Genomic DNA, 17,435 nt, shown 5'->3' with positions numbered 1-17,435 from the left:
CTGGACCTTATTACTCATTTTAGCTTCCCATCTATGTCTTACATGTAATGACATTTTTACTATAGACTATTATTATTATTTTCTGAGATAGGTTCTCACTCTGTCCCCTAGGATGAACTGCAGTGGTACAATCACAAGTCACTGTAGCTTCAATCTCCGAAGTTCAAGTCATCCTTCCACCTCAGCATCCTGAGTAGCTGGGACCACAGATGCATGCCAGCACACCCAACTAACTTTTAGAGTCAGGCCTTTACTACATATTCTTGAATTAAATATAGCCAAAACCATGAGTTAATTTTATACTTATACTTTTCTTAAAGGAAATATAGCTTTTTTGTTAAATTACATAATACTTTAAATATCAAAAGCAGTGATCAACCCAAGATCACTCTAAGAGATTGGGTTCAGGATAAGAAAATCAAGATATTTGAAATTCAGACATATTTATGAAATTTTCATGTTAAGAATAAAGTAAATAAATTTCATTGTTAAGAAAAGGAAGGATTAGCTGTGGCAATAGAAAAGGTGTTTCCTTCCACTTTTCTCTAAATACCTATGTTTTGGCTGAATCGTTAAGTTCGTGGGCATTGAATGTTTTGTTTCCTAAATTCTACATTTAAAAAGGGTGTGCCTTGAACACTCTCCGAAACTAAATAAATCCTGCTCATAGTCTAAGTCCCAGTTTAAAGGCTACTGCTTCCAGCAAAATTTCTTGGTTTTTCAAATATCCTGGATGCTTATAGGACACAGTACTTAAATATTTATAGGATACAGTCCCCCATTATTTCTTGCTACTGATTTCAGGTACCTATTGAGTTGCTCATCTATTAAGAAGCATAGTATTCAAATTTAGATAGGCATAAAACTACCTTGGCAGCTTATCTACAATGCAGATTTCTGATGCACATTCCTGGAAAAATTTAACAGATCTAGGATAATATCCAGAAATCTCCATGTCTAATAAGACCATGTCACCATCTCATCAAATTTAGCTGTACTTGATTTCATGCAAATAGTATTTTTCCTATTTCTTTCAAACATATTGTGATGACTTTATTTTTCTGCTCCAGTCCAAAACTCTCATGTATTTTCTCAAATTATTTTCACCATCTTGTGACATTGCCTGGCATCTTAGAAGCACTCAGTAAAAAAAAAATAGTAGGCTATAGCTATTTTATTTCGATCTTCATTTGTGTACTATGCAAATTTTTTCTTAAGTATGCCATAAGCATTCTGTTTTACAACCATAATTACCTCACTGAATTAAATTTAATTCTGTAATTATATGGATTTAATTCTTACAAGTTTTTTTAAAGCTTTATTTCCACATGCATGTATATTCGTATATTGTTTAATAGGCTTATGTTTTCAAATCAATTTTTCAGTAAAGCTACATGTATAATAAAATTCTTAAGAAGTTGTGCATTTTAAAATGTCTTTTTCTTGCATTTACTCATTAACATTATGTGAAGGAATATAAAATTTGGAAGTCACATAATGTATTCCCCTCAAAGTGTGCTAAATATTTATTTATCTTACATTATTTTACTAACGAGAAGTAACTCAAAAGTCATTTATTTTTCTCTTTCAAATTTAGCTACAGCATTTTTTGTAGTGTAAGATGTTGCACCTTTTACTATAAAGTTTAGTTCACTACTCATGATATATATACAGTGTTGTGGTTGTTAATTTTATTTTTCTGGAGTACAATGAGTAACACCTATCTAAACATCCATGCCTTCATTTTAGTATCATTTTCTTTTATGTTTGACATTATCATAACATTTCATTTGATACATTTTCTTAAATTTATATAAATTATCTTCATATGCGTATTTGTCTGTTTTCCATTTCTCTCATTTTTCCTCAAATCACATCAATTGCTTTGTTAATTTCCTTTATCATTGTGATTCTCACCAGTCTCTCCTGCAGGTAGTTTCTTTACATTTTGATTTGAGTAAACAAAATGAGCATAGCAATGGTATTAACTTTTACCTTAATGTAAATACTTAGCTATGCCAGTTCCCTGTTTTTTGAGCTCATGTTTTTTTCTTCATTTATGTTTAATCAAATATTTCATCCTGTCTATGTCTTCTTTCATTTTCCTAAAGGAAACATAGTTACATTTTAAGTCATTTCTCTATTCCCTAACATATAATTTTTAAAATTCTTGATTCTCAATATTTTGAATATTATTTCTTATGTCTTTTAAAAAATATACCAATCCCTGTGTTGTTTTAAGTTTGTGAGATCATGAGTGTGTGGGCTTGCATGCACATGTAGGTACATGATATTTGTACTTTTGTTAAATCTAGTTTGAATGGGTTAAATTCCATGCGTCTTTGTCATTCTATTTGCTATAAACCATACATGAGTGGTGGAACCTATATAAATTCCTTAATTCTTTATCCGAAGACTTCAGAATTTTATTATTTGATTCTGGGTTGCAAAGTTGCATGTTTTATGCTCATTTTAGTTTTATGCTAGTTTTAGCCCATCAACTACACAAGAATGGAACTTCGGATATTCACAATGCAAAACTTTCTATGCTTGCTCTTTTTTCTTTCTTTCTTTCTTTGTTTTTTTTTTTTTTCTTTTTTTCTTTTCTTTTTTTTTTTGCAATCTGCTAATGTGTACTTATTCTAAATCTGTCAGTGAAATGCAACCTTCAGTGATGATGGAGTGGTGCCTCTCTTAATTTAATCCTATATATTTTGCTATTAGAAGCCTTAGATTTCATGGTAAGAAGAAAATAATAGTTTTCTGCATTAGAATATTATTTCCTATGTTCAGCTCACTTTTATCTGCAGCTACAAACCTGATTCCATGCTTCCTTGGGCAAATATTTAGCCTTGTTCTTACCAATGATATCAATTTTGCCAACATAAAAATTGCTTACAAACATGGAATTTTGCTTTCATTTCTGCCTTCCTTACTTTCCATTATGAATAAAATAGGCCTGTGTGTTGACTCCAAATCTGAACTCTTTAACTTAGAGGTTCATATTAAGGCTCTTACAGACTCTTCTTGGCTCTCATATAAGGTGATGTAAAAGTTGCCATCTTCCTGTTCTCTTGCTGAAATTATTCTGGGTTTTAGGATGTCTTTTCAAATTCTGCAATATGAAACTCTGGTCACCACCACTTTTAATATAGATGACTTCTTTTCTAAATTGTTTTCTATTGTTGTGTGTTTTGCAGATGTATTTTGGGGCTAGAATTTGATCAACTGAAGGCCGTATCTATGTCATAACTACTGAAAGGAAGATAAATACCCTGAAAAGTTTATGTTGGGCACAGCTGTATCTGGGCCCGACACGCGGTTATCAGTTTCCATGTCCTGCACAAGGCTCCCAATATTGTGAGGGCCGCCATGAGGAAGTTCTTTGCCCAACTCCTTAGTTCTAATGGAGCATGAGAATTTCCACACCTCACACCCCTCCCAGCAATTTTAGGGACCAACTTCAGGCGACCAATGGTGTAGGCACAGCATAGAATGAGCTTCTCCATGAGAGGCCAACCCACCTGTGTGTCTTCTGTCTTCTCAAAAAAGCAAGTTAAAAAAAAAAAGACAGTTGCAAAGTACTTTGATAAAGAATTTTGGTTTTATTTATAGCATTACTGGTGTGTAAAGTATGTCAAATGCTATGCAAGTGTATTTATAAATTATAGATTATTTACTCCTCATAACTCTGTGAAATATGTATCATTACCCATATTTTATGTATGAAGTAACTAATGTCAAGGAAAATAAGATTTAAAAAGTTTATCAAGGTTAAATTGTTGCAGTTAGGAAAGTTAGAATTAAAGCCTACCTGTCAAATTTATAATATCTCTGTTCTTTCTATTTTATGATAAGTTTTTTCATGCTCTAAGCTTTTTAATCTAATCCTAATTTTTAACAGTGGACCATTAGTGGGAGAGAGAAAGTAATCTAAAACAATAAACATTATAAAATACATAGGTACAATAGCAAAACTACAATACTTGTCTGCATTTCATACATACATTAAAAACTAGACTATGCAGAAAAATGTAAGTAAAATGAATATAAATTTTTAAAAAGAGCTGTTAAACTATTATAAGTTAAATAGTTGAAGTTCTTTTGTACATTACACAAACACAGCAGATATTTTGTTTCAAATTAATAAAAACATCTGATATAAAAGTTCTTTCTGTTTATATTTAATAATTATATGTAGTATTCTAAATAAGACTTTTATATAATATTTCCAATTTTTATTAGTAGTTTGGAAAGCCATTATTTCAAGAAAATATGTAATTATTTTACTTTGGGTCTGAGAAATTTTATTACGCTTTTCTAAAAAGAGAATTTCAGTTCAGTAGAAGATTAATATAAGCATCATGCATTCATCTGTTAAATTCCAAATGAGCTCAGATATATCTCAGATATATCTCTGGGATAAAACATATGATCCAGAGAAAATTTCAAAGAGCTGCCATGATATAGGGAGGTAATTGAACACATAAGAAAAATGAGAGAAATAGAGTTGATCCAGGTTCAACTATATCAGTAAAATCTAGATATTTTTAAGATGGCAATATTAATAATCTACTCAAAAGTTCTTTAAAATAAGAGCCAGCAGTACATAAAAGTTAAAGAGAATTTTAAGAAGTACCATCCTAATTTTTAAAGTTCCTCTTATTAATGATGTAAAGCATATTTGGTCTAAGTTTAGATTCTGAAAATACTCAGGGTTGGGAGGAGTTTAGAGTTCACATATGCAATAACTCCATTTTAAAGATTAGGAAACTGATGCTCAGAGTGAGAAAATGCTTTGTTCTAGATGCATGCCTAAAATTTCACATTATGTAATTTAAAAATATATCAAGAAAAGGAACGTCAATGTATCAATTAATAAAAATGGATTTAGACTTACTGTGCCAGAACAGCATCATGTGGAATGCATGAGGGCTTTGGTTAAGAGGCGATGTGTACAGAAATTGTCCTGCAGCCTTATTATTCTGCTGCTACTGCACATGTGCTACTACTCCTAGTAATTATATATATATATATATATATATATATATATATGTATATATTTCTAAGCGAATTCTGAGAAACAAATACTCTGTAGGGCAATTTATACATGCCTTCATGATATTACACGAAAAATGTTGTTCTTTTTTACACCTTAGAAAAATGTTTCAATGGGTATACATTGTGTAACGCAGATCACTTCACCAGTGATTCTGAAAGCCCTGGTAATTCTACCTAAGCCTGCAAAGTAAGACATATTTCTTAGATGGCCTCCAATATTTCTGCCCTCTGCTCTACATGCACTGAATAATCTCCTCCTTTGAGTATGAAGAGGACCAGTAAAGATGTAATTCAAGATCATTCCTGTAATTGGTTAAATTCTACGGCAAAAGCAAAGGGAATATTTTTAGAGGCAAGTAAGCGCCCAAATTTGGTGATTTTTAAGTTAATTTGAAGATATTTTATCATAATGATATTGACTTTGTCACATGGAAGCTCTAAAGAAGAATGAAGCCCCTTTTGAAGACGAGATGCCCTCCCCACATCCCCAAAGAAGCAAACAGCCATGCTTTGTACTGCCCATAGAGATGGACTACCTCTAGTGCCTGAAAGACTTTGTCTGACAACGACAAGGTATTAATTCTGTCAACAACCTGAATGTTCTTATAAGAGAACCTGACCTCCAGATAAGAATGCAGCCCAGTCAACAACCTATTTGCAGGCTTGTGAGACCTTGACTAGAGAACCCCAAAAACTTAGAAAATATTTGTTGTTTTTGAAAACACAATATATTTGGTTTGGGGGACATAATCATTCATATTCTCACTGCCAGGCACTGGGTCATACTGTCAGCTCATTGCTGTTGTCCATCAGTTAATTAAAGTGCAGCAAGATGCATTTTGGATGTGCTTTCCAGTGCAGGCCCCACAGTCTGCACCTCTGCCCAGAGACTTGAGTTTTGATTTGCATGCATAGTTTTTAACAATTCTCTCCATGACTCCACAGCTTTGTGGCCCAGTTTACTTCATGAGTCTTTCATTTATCTGGTTCACCCATGAACCGGGATCAGAGCCCTTTATGGGACTTAGGGCATCAAGGCCTCCAAGAAGTAAGAGATGTTGGCACAGTATTTATTTTGGGCATAGCTGTGTTTGGGCCTGACAGGCAGTAGTCAGCTTCCATATCTTGCAAAAAGCTCCCCATCTTAAGAGAGGTTGCCATGAGGAGTTTCCTTACCCAACTCCCCAACTCTGGTGTAGCATGAGAATTTCTACCCCTCACACTCCCTTCCTACACATTTGGGAAACAGCTTCAGGCTATCAACTGTGTAGCAGCAGTATGGAATTAGCTTCTTCATGACAGAGCAACCACCTGTTGCTCTGTGTCTTCTATCTTCTGTTTCCTTGTTTGATGTTGCCCTGTGGATGGTGGAAAATGGATACCATACTGATCTTGCATATGCTGTCCTGTGTAAGTAATACATTATTTCAAGCTATTGGGCTCACTGTGACTTTTCCAGAAAATTGTATGAAACCATGATCAGCCAGCTTAGCAGATGCAATAGTTACTACTGTCTAGGCCTTGCTGGACTGTTGAAAAATGTGTCACCCAATGTGGGGTCAGTAAAGCCCCACTGACTTTTTAGCTAAAGGGCAGCAGAGGCTGTGCGGACGAGGTTATAGGGAATTATAAGACTCTCTAGGACCTGGTAGCACATACTCCCTCAAGCAAGCTGGAGGCGGCATCAGCATCCTCCAGTGTCCTACCTGTTAAGGGGCTGAATAGGCCAGGTTAGGGGATATGAGGAGACTTCCCAAGGTCAGGTAGTGTGTGCTATCTTTAGTGCTAGCACTAATTAGGAATTACCAGCCAGAGTGGGAGGGCAGTCAGTAGACTGAACAATACGAAGTAGAATTGAAAGCGGCTTCCCAAAGAGTATCTTAGTTTTTCTTAAAAGTCCATTTGTTGATGCTGGGTTTTCAGCCAGTAAAACTCAAAGTGAGTGTTACCCTGTTCTTCCTGGTGTGAAGTCGCTCCTTATGCATCCCTAATCTTTCCTTCTCCCATCATCCTATCCTAAGCAGCTCTAAGGAAGGATGCTTTCCTGCTGCTCTGGTTGCCCTGGCTGACTGGCCTCCTCTACACTCTCTGGAATTCCCTGAATTTTCAGACAAGAAGAAAAGATGGTGTGCTGGTAATTGCAGTTGTAATTCCTCAACTGTCTTGGTTAAACTTTTGGGGTTTTTTTTATTTGTTTTAATGCAAATTTTATATGCAAAATTTATAGTAAAGGAAAACAAAAGTTAAAGTGGCTCATGAGTGAGATCTGCAAGCCTGTTCAAGAGACTATTGTAAAATTGTAGGATTGAAATTGATATATCACATGCTCGCACTGTGGATGTGCACAAAGTGTTACAGAAAATGTTTCTGTTGGAGGCACTGCCACAAACCGCCCTACCACTTTCCACCAGCAGGTAAAAATTTAGCACAGAGTCTCTCCTTTTGATGTCTAAAGTTTTATAACGTACTGTGAGTTGGCAGGTTGGAAGCCTCAATCTAAATGGTGCTATCATATGTCTCCCAAGAGCAGTGGCTAATAAATCCTGACAAAATATAGAGGCTTGTTTCTTGGAACTTTATTAACTGATTGGCCATATGGAATCCCTCTATTAGTCAAACAACAATTGTTTAACAAATGAAAAGGATGTTATGTTTCTAATAAAGTCAACATTTTATTAGAGTTTATGCCTGGCTTGTAACCCCCTGCCAAAGGCTTGTCCATTTGTCTTGCAAAGAAAGAGGTCACATGTCATGAGGTGCTGGTCCCCCTTACTTGTAATGGTTTGACTACAGTTGACTTTTCACCCCCTTTCAGGGTCATCAGTGGTTCCTCAACATTGCTAACACTTTTTCAGGTCACAGTAGTGTAGCTAATCAATCCACTGTCTTCATCATTGTGGTCTTTAAAATAAATTGCATCGTATTGTATTTGATGTACATTCTGTACATTATACACACTGAAGTAGTTGCAACTGATACTGTTCAGTACATTATAAAATTAATGTTTCAAATACGTGCAACATTTCTTGATTTCACTAATTAAAACAGATGTTCTAGATGAGAAAAAGAGTTGTAAGAGATAGTCTTGATGGGAAAATGCTATGACATGAAGAGTGATGGAGGACAAGTGGACAATCAGGAACCCACAGGCCCTATCGGTCCAGCCATGTGAGAAGGACAAGACTACCATGCTGATTACAGCTGGCAAAGGCAAGAAGGCTTAAAAACATATCCAGCTGGTTGTGCAATCAGCCCTCCCAGTCTGGCTTGTAATTCCTAATGAATGATTTAAGTTAAGAATGTAAGTGACTGACTGTGCATGCAATACTACCTAAGCATCTGTAGAACCTCCTACCCTCACGAAAAGGTGGCCAGTCATCTCCCAGATACAACTACCCCTAAAGTAAATGTGCTAGCATCTCATGCTTCTTGGGGGACTTGGTATGCCAAGTTTTCTGAGGATGTCTGTGTTGTTGGACTAAGACCTTCAATTCCTAGAGGGGGCGTTTTCTGTAGGCTGTTACTTCTCTGAGGACATCAGAGAAGAATCTCTCACTTTCAGAGAGCAATAACACAACCCCAAACCAGTATAATTTTTGAGTAGATTGACTCACTTTTACAAACTAATAGCCTGACGGAAGAAAAGATTCACCTTTGTAGGCCTAACCCCAAATATGGAAGTCATCCACATCAAATGGAAATCTGCATTTATCCATAGACAATTGAAGAAATATGGAAATAGTAAACAGAAGGAAATAGAAGATTGAAGACACAGAGGAAGAGGTGGGTTGCTCTGTCATGGAGAATACTAAATAGTAAACATGAAAATTAAACATGACACATTTATCTTATTTATATCTGTTCAAATGATGATTGACAGTCTAAAGCAAAAATCTTCTTGTCTTCTGAGTCCTCCAATTCTCTAGGAAGTTCCAAACTTTTCCACATTTTTCTATCTTCTTCTGAGTCCTCCAAACTGTTCCACCCTCCGCCTCTCACCAAGTTCCAAAGTAACTTCCACATTTTCGGGTATCCTTATAGCAGTGCCCTACTCCCTTAGTACCAATTTATTGTATTAGTCTGTTCTCACCCTGGTATGAAGAAACACCCAAGATTGGGTAATTTATAAAGGAAAGAGATTTAATTTACTCACAATTCAGCATGCTGGAAAGGTCTCAGGAAACTTAATATCGTGGTGGAAGTCACCTCTTCACAGGGCGGCAGGAGAAAGGATGACCTCAAGCAGGGGAAATACCAGACACATAAAACCATCATATCTCATGAGACTCACTCATTATATAAATTACCCAATCTTGGGTAGAGAACTGGAGGACTCAGAAGACAAGAAGATGTGGGAAAGTCTGTAACTTCTTAGAGACTTGTTGCATGACTTTGACCAAAATGCTGATAGTGATATGGACAATGAACTCCAGGCTGAAAGGGTCAACATGGAGATGAAGAACTTGGGAACCAGAGCAAAGGTAACTGTATGCTTTAGCAAAGAGACTGGTGGCATTTTACCCCTACTCTAGAGATCTGTGGAAACTTGAATTGAGAGAGATGATTTAGGGTATCTGGGGGAAGAAATTTCTAAGTGGCAAGTGTTCAAGACTAAGCAGAGTATAAAGGCTTGGAAAATTTGCAGCTCGAAGACACAATAGAAAAGAAAAGCCCATTTTCTGGGGAGAAATTCAAGCCAGCTGCAGAAATTTGCATAAGTAATGAGGAGCTGACTGTTAGTCAGTCATCAAGACAATGGGGGAAGTGTCTCTCTCCAGGTCATGTCAGAGAATTTCATGGCAGCCCCTCCCATCACAGGCCTAGAGGCCTAGAAGGGAAAAAAAGATTCGTGGGAGTGGGGGTGGGGGCGTTCCAGGGACCCCCTGCTGTGTGCAGCCTCTGATATGGTGCCCCACATCCCAGCCACTCCAGCCATGCCTAAAAGGGGACATGGTACAACATGAACTATCACATCTACCATATATTAAAAATGTGTGGCCATTATGTTTTAAATACATATTTTTTGTTCCATTCTCTTTTCTTTCCTCTAGGAACAACAATTAAAAGCAAGTTAGAACAATGATAGTGCCCACCAGTACCCCTGTTCATTACTCCCACCTGTTTTTCTCTGTACTTCACATGAGATAATTCTACTGATATGCATTTAAATACAAACTTTTCTTTTCCATTTTCAATGTGCTGTTAAGTTCATCCAGTGTTTTATTCGTTGTTGCCTGTTTGTTTTTCATTTTTTTAATTTCAGAATTTTTTTATCATTTCTAGAATTTTTATTTGTTCTTTATTATATAGTTTTCACTTTCTGATGAGGTTCTCTATTTTTTCCTCAGTGTTAACCATTTTTCCTCTGAAGTCCTTGAAGAAGTTATTAATGACAGCTTCTTCAATGTCTTGGTCAACTGACTCCAACATCTGGTACAGCTCAGTGTCTGCTCTCATTGCTACCTTTTCTTGATTTTCTGTACATTCTAAGGAGACTGGATTGTGGTGTGTACTTGGAATGGGTGTTGGATTGTGTTCTCACAGGTGGATGAATTCCTGGAATATAATTTTGATCCTACCAGGTGTGCTTCTATTTTTTGTTAGAGTGAGTCTGTTTCTTTTCTCCTTAGTCTTAGGATATGTTTTTGTTTTGTTTTGTTTTATTTGTTTTTGTTTTGAGACAGTCTCTCTCAGGCTCTCAGGCTGGAGTGTGGTGGCGTGATCTTGGCTCACTACAACCTCCACCTTCCGAGCTCAAACAGTTCTCCTGCCTCGGCCTCCTGAGTAGCTGGGATGACAGGCACCCACCACCATGCCTGGCTAATTTTTGTATTTTTAGTAGAGACAGGGTTTCACCATGTTGGCCATGCTGGTCTTGAACACCTTACTTCAGGTGATCCACCCACCTCGGGCTCCCAAAGTGCTGGCATAACAGGTGTGAACCACGGCACCCAGGCAGGACATGTTTTTAACTGTAGAGCAGGGTTTTTACTCTTAAATCATTACATTTCTGACTTCTCAACTTAATGCCCGAGGGCCTCAAAACGGCCTCTTTATGTGGCTGTCTTGACAATACAATATGTCTTAGCATTTCTTGTCTTATGATATTTCTATTTATCTCCGAACCCGACAAGTGGCACTTTCTGATAGTCTTAGGGAGCTTCAAACAATGCATGCACGCCTCAGCTCTCAGTCCAGATTACCTACACTTGACTGACTCCAAAGCTGGTGCTTTTCCCTTGGCACTTCTTAAGTATCAAAGACTTCCACAAGTTCCTCTGCCCCACTCTATTTTTTCTCATATTCTTTGCAAATACCAGTCTCTTCAGCTGCCCTGAACGTCCACCTTCCCAGAGCTCTTGCCTTGGGCTCCACTTCCCCGTGCCGCAGCAGCCAGTGTCTTCTATCAGATAGCCCGGGCAAACATGGGCCCCAGTTTACATGTTCCCATTCTCTCAGGTATCTCAGAGCTGTGCTGCCTGCAATCTGATGTAGGAATCCAATTGCCTCATATATATATTGCTCCATTTTATAGTTTTTATGGTGGATGTGCAAACACTATACTAGTTACTTCATCATGGTTGCATGTCAATATTCCCCATTTCCTCTACATTTATAGGTACTTTATTAATTTCTTCCAGTAGTAACCAGAAATGCCCTCCAATTTGTATTTTTTCACCCATAATTAGTTTTTCTCTAAAAAATAAAATACTCATAGTGATACTTTTAGAAAAAAGTCAGTCAATAATTTGAATTACTTTAACTACTACTGTTACACATTAAATTACTCAGTTCATACAAAATACTAGGCATTATGTCTATCACTCTATGTGAATTTCTCATTAATCCTTACCAAAACTTTATAAATACTCTTTCCATTTCAAGTGTGAGAGAAATGAAACACAAATAACTCATTGCGTTATCTAAGATAGCTAGCACCTTCAATCCAGGAGAGAAAGTTGGGATGTTTCTCCCCAGAGCCCATCCACTCGAGTATTATATCATTCAAGGTATAATAAATAACAAGTTAAACTGAGAAAGGACATATTAGAGATCAGTACCAAATACTTATAGTTTTTATGGAACAAAATTTTAAAGTCACTAAATGGAAGCATAACATTAATTACTATTTATAAGAACAAAAGGAAAAGAACGTATACATCTTAAAAGTATGTCAAGGTAAAGAAGGTATCAAGGAAAAAAATATGCTTAGTAATTCATGAATAGAAGACTAAAAGTAATGACTAAAAATAACTCATAATTTGAAGCCATTTCTTCTTTTTTTTTTTTCTTTTTTTTGAGACGGATTTTCACTCTTGTTGCCCAGGCTGTGCAGTGATGTGATCTCGGCTTACTACAACCTCTGCCTCCTGGGTTCAAGTGATTCTCCTTCCTCAACCTCCCGAGTAACTGAGATTACAGGCATGTGCCACCACATCTGGCTCATTTTGTATTTTTAGTAGAGATGGGCACCATTTTGGTCAGGCTGGTCTCAGACTCCTGACCTCAGGTGATCTGCCCGCCTCAGCCTCCCAAAGTACTGGGATTTCAGGCATGAGCCACCACGCCTGGCCTCTTCTTCTGTCTTTAAAGAAAGAGACAGAAAACAAATCTCAAAATTAGATGCAGGCAGGCAACTTGTATAAGAATTTCAGCTTGCATAAGATTTATAAACTGGCATGAGTTGGCAATACAGTTAATTAGGTTATTAAGGGAAGTAACTATCACCACTTGGAATTAAACTAGTTTTCAATAAGTTACTTGTTTCTGGCAGGACTTTGGGGAGAAAATGAGCCAAATGTCATAGAGGGAAGATGACTGGCTCTGGGCCCAGCCAGCAGAATGGCAAGCACGTTGACCTTGGACAGGTCTTTTATCCTCTTGAGCCTCTGCTTTCATCCACCAAACAAGGACCTTGATGACATGATATTTCAAGTACTTTCCAGCTCTACATTCTAGGTATACTTCATCAGTGAAATGAACGGAATATCTTAAATATATTTTATGCAAAATAAATCAACCTATTAAGTAAATGCCACAGTAAATTCCATTGCATTATAATAGATTTCATTACAAGTAAATCACTAATGATAACCATCTTTGGGATTTAAAGCAATCTCACAGCTAATTTAGAAATCATTAATAACTGGCCATTACAGCCCTGGCACCCATTCAAAGGTGCTTTCAATAATCCTTGATTCAAGTTTTGTCTGTGAAAGCTTTTGTAAATAGTTAGCAAAGTAACCATGGGAAACTCATCTAGAATAGGAAACATGGACAGTCCTGAGTATCTGGACATCATAATTCCCTGTTTAAGTGGATTCTCTGTGATCAAGAAGTGGGAAGAAAGTTAGATGCTCTAGAATCAATCTACTGACTAGAAGTCGTTTTTCTGTCTCTTAGAAGCTGCATGACCTTCGGCAAATTATTTAATTTGTTGAGCTGTAATATCTGCATCTTAGAAACATATTACTAATGACAATATCTACAATAGAAAGATAGCAATAAGTTAAACCATTTCTGGCAAGAAAAATTTATAAAGTGGCAGTGGATGAGCAACTATCAGCTTAACAAACAAGAATATACCAGAATGTAAAGGTCAATAGCACATACTCAATATAGTTTATTTAATTTTTTTTGAAAATAAAGGTAAATTAACTTAGATTAAACAAAGATTGAATAATTTGTTACATTATAATCATTAGAACGAATTTGTCTTTATTACTTTTTAATTACTCTCGATTTCAGATCTAGAATGAAGGCAATATTCTACCTGTTATTGGCATTTATTACTCTTGATTTCAGATCTAGAATGAAGACAATATTCTACCTGTTATTGGCATTTATTACTCTCGATTTCAGATCTAGAATGAAGGCAATATTCTACCTGTTATTGGCATTTATTACTCTCGATTTCAGATCTAGAATGAAGGCAATATTCTACCTGTTATTGGCATTTATTACTCTCGATTTCAGATCTAGAATGAAGGCAATATTCTACCTGTTATTGGCATTTATTACTCTCGATTTCAGATCTAGAATGAAGGCAATATTCTACCTGTTATTGGCATTTATTACTCTCGATTTCAGATCTAGAATGAAGGCAATATTCTACCTGTTATTGGCATTTATTACTCTCGATTTCAGATCTAGAATGAAGGCAATATTCTACCTGTTATTGGCATTTATTACTCTCGATTTCAGATCTAGAATGAAGGCAATATTCTACCTGTTATTGGCATTTATTACTCTCGATTTCAGATCTAGAATGAAGACAATATTCTACCTGTTATTGGCATTTATTACTCTCGATTTCAGATCTAGAATGAAGGCAATATTCTACCTGTTATTGGCATTTATTACTCTCGATTTCAGATCTAGAATGAAGGCAATATTCTACCTGTTATTGGCATTTATTACTCTCGATTTCAGATCTAGAATGAAGGCAATATTCTACCTGTTATTGGCATTTATTACTCTCGATTTCAGATCTAGAATGAAGGCAATATTCTACCTGTTATTGGCATTTATTACTCTCGATTTCAGATCTAGAATGAAGGCAATATTCTACCTGTTATTGGCATTTGTTGTTTCGTGACTTCATTTAACAAAACTCTTACAGTTCACTCTCTAATGATTGAGCTAGATGTTGGAAAGCTATAAAAATGAGTAAAATAGGTCCCTGCCTTGAAGGAACTTATAATGGCAACATGCAGTCATAACAGAGATAAAAACATCTTGAGGTTAGAGATGATTTTGTCTGAGATGATAAGAAATGACATCCCAGAAGGAATCACATTTTAACTGGGCTTTGAAGTAGTGAAGTACTTTGATAGACAGCAAAAGCGCGAGAAGCAAAGTCATGGATAGGTGAGAAGTGAGGTGTAGTTTGGCAGTCCATCATGTGTATGACTGGAGAGTAAAATGCCTAGAAATGTCCATTGTGATAAAGTGGACATTGTCAATGGGTGCTAGATTATGGAAGCAGTTGAATGCAATATTAAGAAGTTTATGTTAAATTCAGAGAGCAATTTGGAGTCACTGGCATTTTTTAAGTGGGTGAGAAATGTTGATAGAAAAAGGTTTCGGAAGGGGAGAGATTTACAGCAGACCAGTAAGGATGATGATGAGAGGAAAGGAGACACTAGGTAGATGGATACAGTGAAAATGAAAAGTTGGAGGGTTGGAGGGTATGGATTCTTTTCTTTCTGTTGTGCCTGGCAAACCTGTCCAGACTCCCAGCCACAATCTGAACAGGACCCAGCTTGACTCCGAGCCTCTGATGTTTTTCTCACTTACTGATGATCACAGAGGATCCATTTCTTCAGGGTATTATAATGTCCAGATACTCAGAATTTTTCACATTTCCAATCCTAGATTAGACTTCCCCAGTCACTTTGCTAAATATTTATAAGAACCTTCAAAAACAAAACGAAGCATCTTGGTTGACTGTCTCTGCCCCAACTCCTTTGGCTCAGCAACCCTGGCTTCCTTGCAAGGACTGCTCTCTGGTCTCACTCAGCTGCTGCTGTTTGCTTGAGACCTCTGAATCCTCTTTGTCCTTGGAGTTGGTCCCTAAATCTTTTCTACCTCCTAAATCCCAGATTTCTCATAGATCATAGAAATCCTAATAATTTGGATATAAATCTGGAAACCCAATCAAAATCTGAACAAGTGATGCCAAAAGAGGTTGTTCTTATTTTCAGAAGCCTCTTTCCACAGTCTTGTCACAAAACGCTCTCCTTCCAGCTATCCACGTGAGCAGCTTCCTCCACACCAAGATTGTTGTCCGGATACTGCCTTCTTGCAAAGGCTATGCTGACTTCCTGTTTAAAATGTCAACAGCCCATCTCTCACCTAGCTCAGCATTTGCTACAGAATGTTTCATTTTTAAAAAACTTCACTTTTTCCGAGTATTTTATGGCCTTCTAACATACTACTAATTTATTATATTTAATTTTCATCTGTTTCCCCTCAATCTCCACAGAAGGCAAGCTCCATACAGAGTGAAATTTTTGGTTATTTTATTTTCCCGACAAATAAAAGGTATCCAATAAATGCTGTTGAATGAAGCTAATGACAATTAGAAGGTATTCAGTGAGTCAAAAATACTTTAATTTTTTAATTAATATATGATGTGGCTTGTTTGGGAAATTTAGGGAAGTTGAATGAGAGTAAATATTGGTTTAGGCTGGGTTGGAAGAGCATTGATTTAGGCTGAAAATGAAAATAAACTGACATTCTTCATACCTTCAGTGAACAAAGCTAAAATAAGCTAACCCTCATTGACAAGAAAATAACTCAGAATTATATCTCCTCAGTCGAGTATTTGCAGAGCTACCACTTAGCAGGCATTTCTAACTGGCTGGGTTGAATGGGGGACTTTCATATGATGTGAATAGTATATTCCTGCTTAATATCTGAAGAAAGCAGAAACAATCCCCCAAAGATGACCACATCTTTATCCTCAGAACCTATGAATATGTTACGTTACAAGACAAAGGGAAATTAGGGTTAAGATGGAATTAAAATTGTTAATTAGCTTATCTTAACCAAGGAAGATTGCTCTGGATAATCTAGACATAATTACAAGAGTCCTTAAAAATGAAAGTGGGAGGCAGAAGAGGCAGTCAGAGAGATATGATTTGAGATTTATTCAACCTACTGTTACAGGCTGAGAAAATTGAGTTAGAAAGCCATGAGCCAAGGAATGCTGGCAACCTCTAGAAGCTGAAAATGCATGGAAACTTATTCTTCCTTATAGCCTCTAGAGGGGAACACCAAGGGACACTCATGTCATACTTCTGACCTGCAGAACTGTCAGTAATGAATTGGTGTTTTTTTAAGCTACAAGGTTTATAGTTTGTTATGAAAGCAAAAAAAAAAAAAAAAAAAAAGAAAAAGAAAAAAACTGATACACACTTTTTGCAAGTGACGAATGATAGCTAAACTAATCATCACGCTTTACATGGTTTATTCCATGGCTATTACTTATTAAAGAGCACTCATGTGATTCCACATGCTTGCAATTCTGATTTCAGACAATCACCGCTCTGAAAGTTTTGAAAATCTTTCTATATTCTTGGTAACAATATTTCTAGAATGTCTGCTGCTAAATAAAAAACTATAGTCTGAAAATATATTACAGGGCACATTTCCAATCTCAGATTCTTGCTGTTATCTTAATCTTATTTCTCCTCAGCTATTTTTACTGTTAGAAACATCTGTGAGGAGAAGGGCCAGATGTGAAATAGCTTGGAAAACAGTTTCCTGAGAGGTGCTCTACAAAATGACTGCATCAATTATTTTGACTTGTGAAACAGTGAAGGTAGGCTTTAAAAACTGCACAGGCTGCATTGTAAAAATATTCTTCA

This window comes from Rhinopithecus roxellana, chromosome 17 (assembly GCF_007565055.1).
Source record: "Rhinopithecus roxellana isolate Shanxi Qingling chromosome 17, ASM756505v1, whole genome shotgun sequence".
Taxonomy (NCBI): Eukaryota; Metazoa; Chordata; class Mammalia; order Primates; family Cercopithecidae; genus Rhinopithecus; species Rhinopithecus roxellana.
This window is presented reverse-complemented; position numbering follows the sequence as displayed.